The sequence below is a fragment of the Platichthys flesus genome, chromosome 13 (genome assembly GCF_949316205.1).
Source record: "Platichthys flesus chromosome 13, fPlaFle2.1, whole genome shotgun sequence".
NCBI classification, from domain to species: Eukaryota; Metazoa; Chordata; class Actinopteri; order Pleuronectiformes; family Pleuronectidae; genus Platichthys; species Platichthys flesus.
This window is the reverse complement of record NC_084957.1, coordinates 11,511,441-11,521,606: the sequence shown is the minus strand read 5'-3', so window position 1 is coordinate 11,521,606 and position 10,166 is coordinate 11,511,441. Positions and strand designations below refer to the sequence as shown.

Sequence of the window (10,166 nt, the reverse complement as noted above, 5' to 3'; positions counted from 1 at the left end):
GGATGCAGGTGGGTGCACTTTGTCATTAGATAAACTGCTTCTATTAATTCATGACTCTATATGTTGGAGGTGAATAATACTGCCTTCTCACAAAAAGCATTGTGCACCAACTGTTATGTTATTTATGAGCAGAATTGGGATGAAGTGTCCACTCTTTGCATGAAACTTTCTCTTTCTAAATAAAGACTTGAATGATAATTAACAAATTCACAAAAACTTAAGGGGTGAAAAAGGTCATTTCCTAGTATCAGTTCATTGGCGTGTCTCAAGACTCTCTCTTTCTCTTTCTCTCTCTCTCTCTATCTCTATCTCTGTCTCTCTCGTACGCACTGATAAGTCAAGGCAAACACACTAACTGTTAAAACACTCCAATCTCCCGTGGACGACCGCCCTTGGGGATGGAGGAAATCCGTCTGATTCAGAATGTCCGTTCTCATTACCTCACAAATTACGTGTGCTGGAGAAGAGGAGTATAATTCAGTCGAGTTAATTCTAAAGATTTTCCTCTTTGAATGTAAAAAAAACTTTGAAAAAAACCTAGGAGACATTTCACATCTTATTTCTCCAATGCAGATGTTAACAACGAAGCAGGGGACTGTCAGTGAGACGTTGCACCGAGACTCTCCTCCCACCTGATCTTGTTTCTTTAGCAGGCTGTCGCTGTCATAGTGTTGAGTGGGACTGCTGCTGGTGGTTTGATGCACAGATCAAAACACCTGACTGCATGTGCATGCTCTGTTTTCCTGTTTAACACTTTAACATGGAGTCTATCTTGGGTTTGTGCCAAAGCAGCATGTCTGTCATAAGAGAGAGCCGCAGGTAGATGTACTGTCTATATCTTTCTCCCTCTATATATGTGTAAAAATATAAACATATATAAATATATACTGTCCTTTCTCCATCCTGCTGGCTCTGAAATTCTAGCAGCAAATGCTTTGTTTCCTTCCACTGAATTGTTTAACAAGAGCCATTTGACCAGGCTGGAGAAGAAGAAGGTAAAAAAAAACAAAAAAACATTCAGGGCTGATAAGAGCAGAATAAAGTTGAGTCAAACAAATTACACTCAAGTTATTAGTGGCTATTTTGTAAATATCAAAGATCCACTTGTCCCAGTGTTCTGTGCTTCATTTGCATTCTGATGAAACTGGAGTGGATGTGTTTGAACTCGGGGGTTATCTGCGGAGCTGCAGCGCCGAGCGGTCGAATCAGACAGCTCGGCAACCGCATGGCTCAAGAGGATGAGCCACGGACCTCTCTCAAATCACTTCCTTCATAACAATTAAAATATGCAAAGTGATAATTTTCCTTAAGTAGCCTTAAATGTGCAATCTATTTAAATGCGAGGGAAATTGCCTAAAGCTTGCGGTGTGTGCATGTGCGGGTGTGGGGTGTGAGGCGGGGGATAAATTATGCAAATAGCAGAAAGGACTCTTGAAAGCCTAATTTTTCTGTAATAAGCATACTGTTTCATTTAATTTTTTTGCCTCTTATTAAAAGTGACAGTTCTTTTGCTCTGTCTGATGGCTATATCTGACACAGGCCTGGAACTGACTGCTCGGCTAAATAGTAAAGCATTTCTGTAGCTTTTAGATGATGGTTACATTCACAAAGTAATTATGCACTGGAGAGTGCAGAAATAAGGTTTAATTACACAGTAATCGCTTCTGATGGACACTAGGAAGTGTGAGCACTGCCAGACTGCAATCCATCAATGACAAACCTCTGGCCAGTTTTAATTCCTCCTCATTTGCATCATAACCTCGGCACCAAGTTGCACAAATGCTGTTAAATGTTAATAGGACCTGTCTCTCCACTCCAAATGGATGCTTAAGCCATTTCAATTCTCCTTTTTCCCTCTCTATCTCTTTCTTTCACTCTCGCTCTCTCTCTCTCTCTCTTCGCCTCTTTGCCTCGTAACACACACACACACACACACACTATCTCAGGCAGTCCATATCTCCTCTCTCTCGCCTCAATTCTCACATTCTCACGAGTCTCTACATAAATAGCCCCTCTTCAGAAGGGAAGCTGAGCACAGGAGACGGTGCACGGTCACTGCTGTGCTAATTGGGAGCAACATGTAAAGTTTTATCTCTTGAGTGCTAACAAACCATACAGACAGAGTATAATTCCTTGTCGCGTGTGTTTGTGTGTCTGTGTGTGTGTGTCTCACTTACACATTCACACAGCTGCATAAAGCATAAAGGTTTGAGAAAGCCCTCAAGTTTTCCCCCCGTTCTCGGGGAACTGGACAAAATGATGTTTTTTCTTAATTGAAATTTGTTATTAGTGCTGCAGCCACTTTCCTGCTCCTCTTCAGCCTTTCATGAGGGTGATTAGAGCCGGGACGTCTCATCATCCGCCTCCGTCATATATGTTGTAAGTATTCTCCTCATTACACGGGACATCCCGGTGATCTGCTGTGTGCTCAGATACGCACAACAGCTTGCCAAAGGTGGACATTAGACCCAGTGGACCACTTGTGTAAACAGAGTGGACTAATAACACGGAAAACAAGCACATTTTGTACTTCACCGATTCCTCTGCAGCATCGAAGCCTGCAACACATTGTAAAGAGCTAAATGCGTACTGCATTTGTAATAATACTCGATCAACATATACAGTTTACATGATAGTACACTCAAATCGTAGTTTTACTTTAATGGTTGTAGTACACATAAACTTCCAACCTCCATAATAATACATGGATCTTTTTAGTATATTGAGGAGCTATAATGGTAATGAGATTATTAATGGTAATTACAACAGACCATAAACTGGCTCGAAACGTAAAAATAGAGATTGGTTTAAACTTTAAACTACACTAAATAAATCATGCTGAGGACATTCATACGCTAATTTTGTTAATGCATCACAGACTGACTGTTGAGAAAATATATGTCATTTAACTACACGTGTGGTACATCAAAGTACATCAAGTAAATCTAAATGTAACTTCAGAAAATCGTGTTATATTTCACGTCATCCTGAATTTCAGTTGTATGATTATTCATGTTCATAAATTTAAATTGTTGTCCCATATATATTGTTGTCCCACTTGCTTTCGCACATATATAAAATGCTCTTTGACCAGGTATATTTATCAGGAAAGCTTGAGCAGCAGATGACTTTGCTCTTCAGTTAATTCATCACTGATTACAACAGATTACTGGACAGCAGCTAAAAACATTCACTTCTCTCCTCTTTAGTTATCACAGAGAGAGAGAGAGAGAGAGAGAGAGAGAGAGAGAGAGACAGAGCAAGAGCGAGAGAGAGAGCAGGCCGCCTGACTCAGGTCAGAGCTCCACATTTTCAGATTCCACCTCCGAACATCTGCAGGAATCACTTGTAGTTTACAGCAGATGTCCCCCCTCTCTCAGCATATACACTGAGCTCGGTAACCAGCTGCCCCCCTGCGCCATTGCGATCACGACTAAAATGTCGCTAGGTCAGTGCCGTCAACCATCCACTTCCAATGTTTATGGCAAATTTTGGGTTGTGCACTGTAATATTGCTTCGGAAACACTGGACGGTCCCCATGTGTGATCTCCACGATTCAGATAATTCCATTTCACATTTTCTCAAAGTGGGCGAAGTGGTGTGTAGTTACCATTACTGTGTGGTCTTCTTTTGAAAAGGATGGGATCTCTGTGTATTTCAGTAACAGCAGGAGCAGGGATACAGTATCAAGTCAATGGGATGATAGTCCCCAGGGAGTTTTTTTTTTCTTTTCTTCTTTTATCCACTAAATAATGATATTTTATCAGATATAAAATTGGTGTCATTTTCTTTCTTTTAAGGCATTGAACACTCAATTGATTGAATTAATTAATGTCAATAAATTGAGACATAGCATCAAAAGTGACCTAAAAGATTTCTTTCTTACATCCTAATTATGTAATCTCTAACTAATTGCCATATTTGGAGCTTTAATGTACGGCCGGTCACCACAAATTAAATAGACTCAATGGGGGGGGGGGGGGGGGGTCACCACTGGGGTAAAACTAATTGGGTTTTGCACATTTTCACCATTTCTTTACTTAAAAGTTGGTGGATCTCTTTAGTCTGTCTTAACCCCTGGCAGGGAACAAGTGGAGCTAATGGGGAGCAAAGGCAGAGGAATATATGTCCAATAGCCACATATTCTCCAGTCAAGGCAATCATGGGAAACACAGAACGTCACTCTTTCAATTTCATCCCTTCCACTGTCGAAGCCGCCCTCTATAACGTCATTATCTCCAGCAGATCTGCAGGGTCCTCTGACAGGGCCATGTTATCCAGACACCGGGGAAATGCAAATTGATTTCATATCAGCCGTGGCATTTTTAAGGCCTCCCCATGTTACATAGACTGTCATTTCAGGCAGAGATATGAAAATCTGAGGGAAATGTCAAACTGTGGAGGGACTATATTATGCGCAGTGTGTTGTTTACTCTGATCACCAGCTCATGGAACAAGATACTTCTTAATGCCACGCCGTCAGTTGTCTGTTTAAGAGGTTTCTATTACACTTTTGATCCTTATGAGTCTGGTGTAGTTTTTTGAATGTCAGAATAGCAGCAGACTAACAGGAATATGCATGATTAGCATAATGTAACAGAGCCAACAAAAGGCCGTCGTTGAGAGGTGATTAATTTGAATGACACCTCTAAAGCGAATCTCAAATGGATGTTAAAGCTGCCGTGATAAATATTTTTATCTTAATAAAGAATCACGGCTACTTGAATGTGAGAGTGGTTCATCACCTGACCGCGGTCCCCATCAGCTCTGCACAGCGTGTAGCATCACACATTGCATTCTGTTGTTGTTAGTGTGCAATCACTGCTTTCAAAGTGTCAAAAATTATACTATGGCTGCGAGCTAAATATCTCTACTAACTAACTAACTGTGTGCTATATATGGCCATGCACCAACAGCAACGTTAGCTGCTAGCTGGTGAATAAAGTAGAGCATTTTGTAGACAGACGTCCTACTCTGGAGTTGGTGGAGACTAAAATTGAGCTAAAAGGAGCGGTAATGATTGAATGAACTTCTATAAACAGATTCTGTGTGTGAATACGCACGACTTGAAGGCACGGGACAAGATTTTGGAGCCACAAGATCTGGTTTCTGTTTCTAATTAGACCAATAACGTTTGAGCAGGCTTTGGTCCCCCGCAGGAAAAAAGTCCATGTAGAGAGTGAAAGGGGCGGAGCACAGTGACAGAAACGCATCATCAGGAGTTTTTCATTCTTCTGCATGCATGCGTGATAGAAGAAACTATTCCTATTGTAAATCTAGAGTGACCTTATTGGAGGTCTTGGCCTGGATATCCACTATCTACACCTGAAGCCCCAAAATATTGTCCATCGCCCCCAGAGGCCAATTCATCGACTTTAGCTTCACAGCTTCAAATGAATGCTGCTGTTGGTCTACATCTGTAGGATGTGAAAAACAGGGCAAATGTGTGCAAACAAGTCGGCCACTTAACTTCAAAAGTTATAACGTCAGCATTAAGACATTGTTCAAACAAATGAGGCTTTTAAGCTAGTGCTCCACCAGCTATTTAAGGTACACGAGTGCTGTCAGGTGAAAATACATACACTGAGTGGGAGAGGATGAGGAGGAGGAGAAAGAGAAAGAGTAGAAAGCAGATGGCTAAAGATGAAGGTCAAAACCAATTGAGAAGTTTGTCAAAATTTGATGACATAAGCAATCTGTAAGCTGTTATTGCAGCCGAGCTTGAGGTGCAGAGAAACATATTGAAATTACAAAAAAAACCACTGCAGCTGCCAGCGCACTGCCAGGAATGATTGCCCCGAGTGTTTTTTTTCTTCTTCATGCATTGCCTCTCTCTTTTTGTCGCTTAACACCCCCCCCCCCCCCCCCCACACACACACACGCATGGCTGCCTGCCAGATGTGCGGCATATCTGGATTTAATGATATCACAAATGCCTTTCTTCATGCTCAATAATAACTCAATTCTGATTGATACACAACTGTCAGCGGCTTATCTTGATACAAATAGAGTTGTCTGTCATTCGGTATTGAGTCATCAATTTTAGCCGGTGATGAGGCTTGTTTGCCGCACCTAATCATCTGTCTCGTTGGGAAGCCTGGGAGGCTGATCAGATAGCACTTGTAACCATCACAACACAAGCTTTCAGGGAAAATTGAGTGGGGCCCATTATGCCTGTGCTCCGAGCAATGTCAGAGATTTCTTTGTACATAAAGCAAAGCCCAGAATAAATCACACAGTACACCCACATTTCTATTGATTAAAGCCTTTCCCATGCCTGCATCTGCCGAATTGTCCACAGAATAAAGAGCAGCTTTATATTTTGTCCTGTCAAAATGTTAGGTCATTCTATCAAGGCCAGCCAGTTCCATACAATGGCACAGTGAGGCTTCTGTTGAAAAACACCAAGAGGCAGAGAATGAATTCTGGTATTTCCGTGCAACAGGAACCTGCTAGGACTGATTTTTTTTTATTTTGTCCGTTAGATATTATAGCTCCGCACTGTGAGTAAATACCAATTTTATTTCCCATACTTTAACCCAAATAGTTTCCCTACAAAAAGTCAACAAGCATAACCTTCTAAAACTGTTATGAATATGGCGTCCGGGGCAACACTCTACCTCCTCCTGTAGACCTCCTTATTTAGCATTCATAGTCTGTATATAAACATTTAATAAATGGTTATTAATACTCTGTATTGAAGTTTTAAGTGGATGCTAGGGTTATAATATGCTAACATAAAATATGTCAAGCAAATTATTCTTCTGATACAATAATGTGAATATTATATATGAACAAACATGTATACCATATACATGATATTGTTTGCTGTCATAATAGTAACTTTAAAATGATTTTCCATCTGGCTATAACTACTTATTCATTACAGATCCCAAACTGTGAGTTAACACTTTATAATTAATGTAAAACGTGCAAATATTGTGACCTTATTGTATTGTAATCAGACTGATGACAAGTGCTGCCGGACGCTGCCTTGGCATTTTACTGCATCCTATACAATTATCCTGATGAGAACTTGAAAGACCTCTGTTAATGTGGGAGTGTGAGAAGGCCTGTAGCCTAAAGACCCCTGCTTTCATTCATCTCACTAACATCAGGGAGCTCAAGCTCGGCGTCACTCAAAGCTTTCCTCCTTTGAAATTCCCCAGGCAGACCCACAAATTAAGCTCACTTCTGTTTGACCAAAGATGAGACCAGCCCTGAAGTAAGACAGCTTTCCCTCCCTTTTATCACAAGAGTTTGCAATCTATCCCTTAGAACTCCACAGACCTATAAATCTCTGGAAAATCTCTCTATTCATTGTCAGGCCGCGATAAAGAACCATACAGAAAATTCTCTCCGTCTAAATTTCAGTCACGATCCTGCAGCAAAGGACAAACACAGTTTGCTTGTGAACGCCGAGAGTGCATTTGCAAGAATGTGCCTGAATTCTTCAACTTTTTCAGACTATTAAGTGTAATTCTAAAGACGACTCCATCCTGAATGCTGCAAAAAAACAAAGAAAGAGTTGTGCATTTGTTTAACAGCAAACACTGCTTGCCTCTAGGATGTAGACACATAGGCCTTCTTTCTTGTGTATTGAATTGAAAAGGTGGCATCTCAATCCATAAATGTAAATAACCAGCTCCCTCATTTGTTATGATAAGAAATTGCTTGGCTGTAGCATGATTTATAAGGAGAAAAAAAACATTTACTATATAAAATGGTGGGTAGAAATTATTGATTGAGGATTTGTGCAACTTGCAAATAAATATCCATCATACATTTTTTGCATTTTGTAGAAGGACTTTGGAATGAAAACAACTAGCATGGACCTCTTCTTGGCGCGTTTACACCAGTATTGCTTGTGTGTGTTTCAAAAGAACCACTATTCTCCCACAGCAGGGAGTGTGCGCCCAAATCTTCAAACTCCCCAACTTGGAGGACGTCTCGTGACAAGCAATCACTCTTAATAGGATTCTTCTCCTCCAGAAAGACTCACAAGGAAAGATTATCTGACTCTATTCTGAGCACATTCAAAGGCAAGGGACCATGCACTCCCCCTGCGAGTTCATTATCATGCTCAGGTTATCCCGGGCCCAGTGAATCTGGAACGCAAATGAATTAGTGAGAATTAAGAAGTCTCTGTGGTCTGAAACCTCTCCAAATCTCCTGCAAGATGAAAGGTACGTAGCCATGGCTTATTCGCAGTCGCTCCCCTCCTGAGCCCAGGAGGCATCTCCCGACCCATCCCGGGACACTCCCATCCCCCCGACACACACACACACACACACAAACACACACACACACACACACACACACACACACACATACACACACACTTACAAACACAACACTGCTGCCTTTCGGAAAATGGAAACAGTGCGGGCAGTTAATGTTGCCCAACATCTTCTGACTCGCAGTTTTTTTTTTTTTGTTGTGAGGGAGAAATTGAGCTGGGCTGCAGGACGGAGGCGGCCATCACTGGCGATTAATTACAGCACTGTGGTGCTGGCACTTCGGTTACGGCTGATCCCTCAGCAGGCAGGGCTGCTTCTCATCTCAGCCTCTCTGTAGCCTTCAAAGGGCTCTCCTCTGCCTGCAAGACTGAACCCAGGCCAGGTAAGAAAGATGCCATGGCTCCATTGTGCCTGTACTTCATATATTTCAATGGGACTTCAGTCACTGGTCAGTATCACCCCCACATTGTTCAGTGAGTTATCAACGACACTTTGTGACGAAGGTGATGACGGCTAAAGTGAAATAATATAAAAGGGTTGATATAATAAAGATAATTGTGTTACGTTGCAGGATTAGAAATGACAATGTTTGTCCCACACCAAGTTCCTACATGTGCTTCATGGCCATTTTCCCTGTCACAAAACAGATGAAATACAGTAATGGTGTGTGTGTGCTCAGTATTCCCCCCCTCCTTGCCTGCCCGTCAGCCTGGTCCTTTGTAACAGACTGCAGAGTCTGCCCCTCTCCCTCAGCTCATTCAGCATCACACCCTGCCCTTGTGCTGGACATCAAATGACCAGCTCGCCCCCCGAGGAGCTCTCAAGTTTCTTCATTTCAGCAGCCGCCTGGCTCTCCCCTGGTCAGCAGCCGGCCACGCAGGGAGAGGGGACATCTGCCTGTCTGAGGATAAGGGACAGGCTGGGCTCACCATCCGTCTGTCAGGCCCTCAGACTGGACCCCGCACGTCGCCGCTCCGCTCCCTCCTTGTTATTCTGCAGAGGACGCCGGGATCTGATATGTGGCATTGTCTGTGCCATACTGGTCAGAAAGACAGGAGGGGACTGACGCAAATGCAGTGAAGGAATGATCTGCAACAGAAACATCCCTGCTAACAAAACCAAACCCTGTGTTTTGCATTGTAACAGGAAATGTATTGTTTATTCCATTTGTGTGACATGCATACTAAAACTAGAAGCAATCTAGCTACAAACCAAAGTCATGAATGGTAGAAATTGTGAAGCAGTTGTACGCAACATGATTGTCTTTTCTTCACTGAATAAACATGTTTGTTATTTACATTCGTTAATGATTACCTCTATCTAATTACATGCAGTCGTCTCCATCCTGTTCCATCAAAGAGAGGAAAGGGGACCACGATCGATGGAGACATATTTGCATAAAAATCTATTTCTCACTAACGGAAGGATCAAGACTGAGCTCCCTGGATAAAGATCCCTTTGGCCCTCTCTCTCTTCCCTCTCACCTGCAAAGTAATTAATTTGCTTCCTGAACTTCATATTTGTTCTCTTCCTCCACCGATTTATACGAGCGGGTTATGGAGTCCGACAGCACGTGGAGGCAGGAAGAGAGGAGTGAAATCATCTACAGGTTCTAATTAACACTCAAGCTGGTCACCTGCTGCTTGAGATTCTGTTTAATTTGATTCTATAGAACACTGTTTGAACATATCCGCTGAAAAGTCCAAGTTGGAAATCTCAACACTTGCCCCAGTTTCGTTATTAATTTCATTTGCATCCGTGGCTGTTACCGAAGCAGAGCCGGAGCAGCGGTGGAGAAACTGATACCCCGGGTGCACTCAGAGAAGCGGGGTAATGTAAATGATCCTGTGCGTTTGAATGCGGGCCAGCAGCCAGGTCCATATGAGCCGAGGAGGACCACCACACCTCCTGGACTGAGCCGGAGGT

General features: G+C 42.4%; 1 long non-coding RNA gene across 2 annotated transcripts; it reads left to right on the top strand.

The window, feature by feature from the left end:
- Positions 1–3,985: 3,985 nt before the first annotated feature.
- Positions 3,986–9,537, top strand: LOC133967651 (uncharacterized). 2 transcript variants are annotated; one of them, XR_009924054.1, is made up of 2 exons: positions 3,986–8,622; positions 8,994–9,537. It is a non-coding gene; the product is annotated as an uncharacterized LOC133967651 (long non-coding RNA). The 2 variants fall into 2 exon arrangements; XR_009924055.1 differs by having other exon boundaries at positions 8,920–9,537.
- The last annotated feature ends 629 nt before the right edge of the window (positions 9,538–10,166 follow it).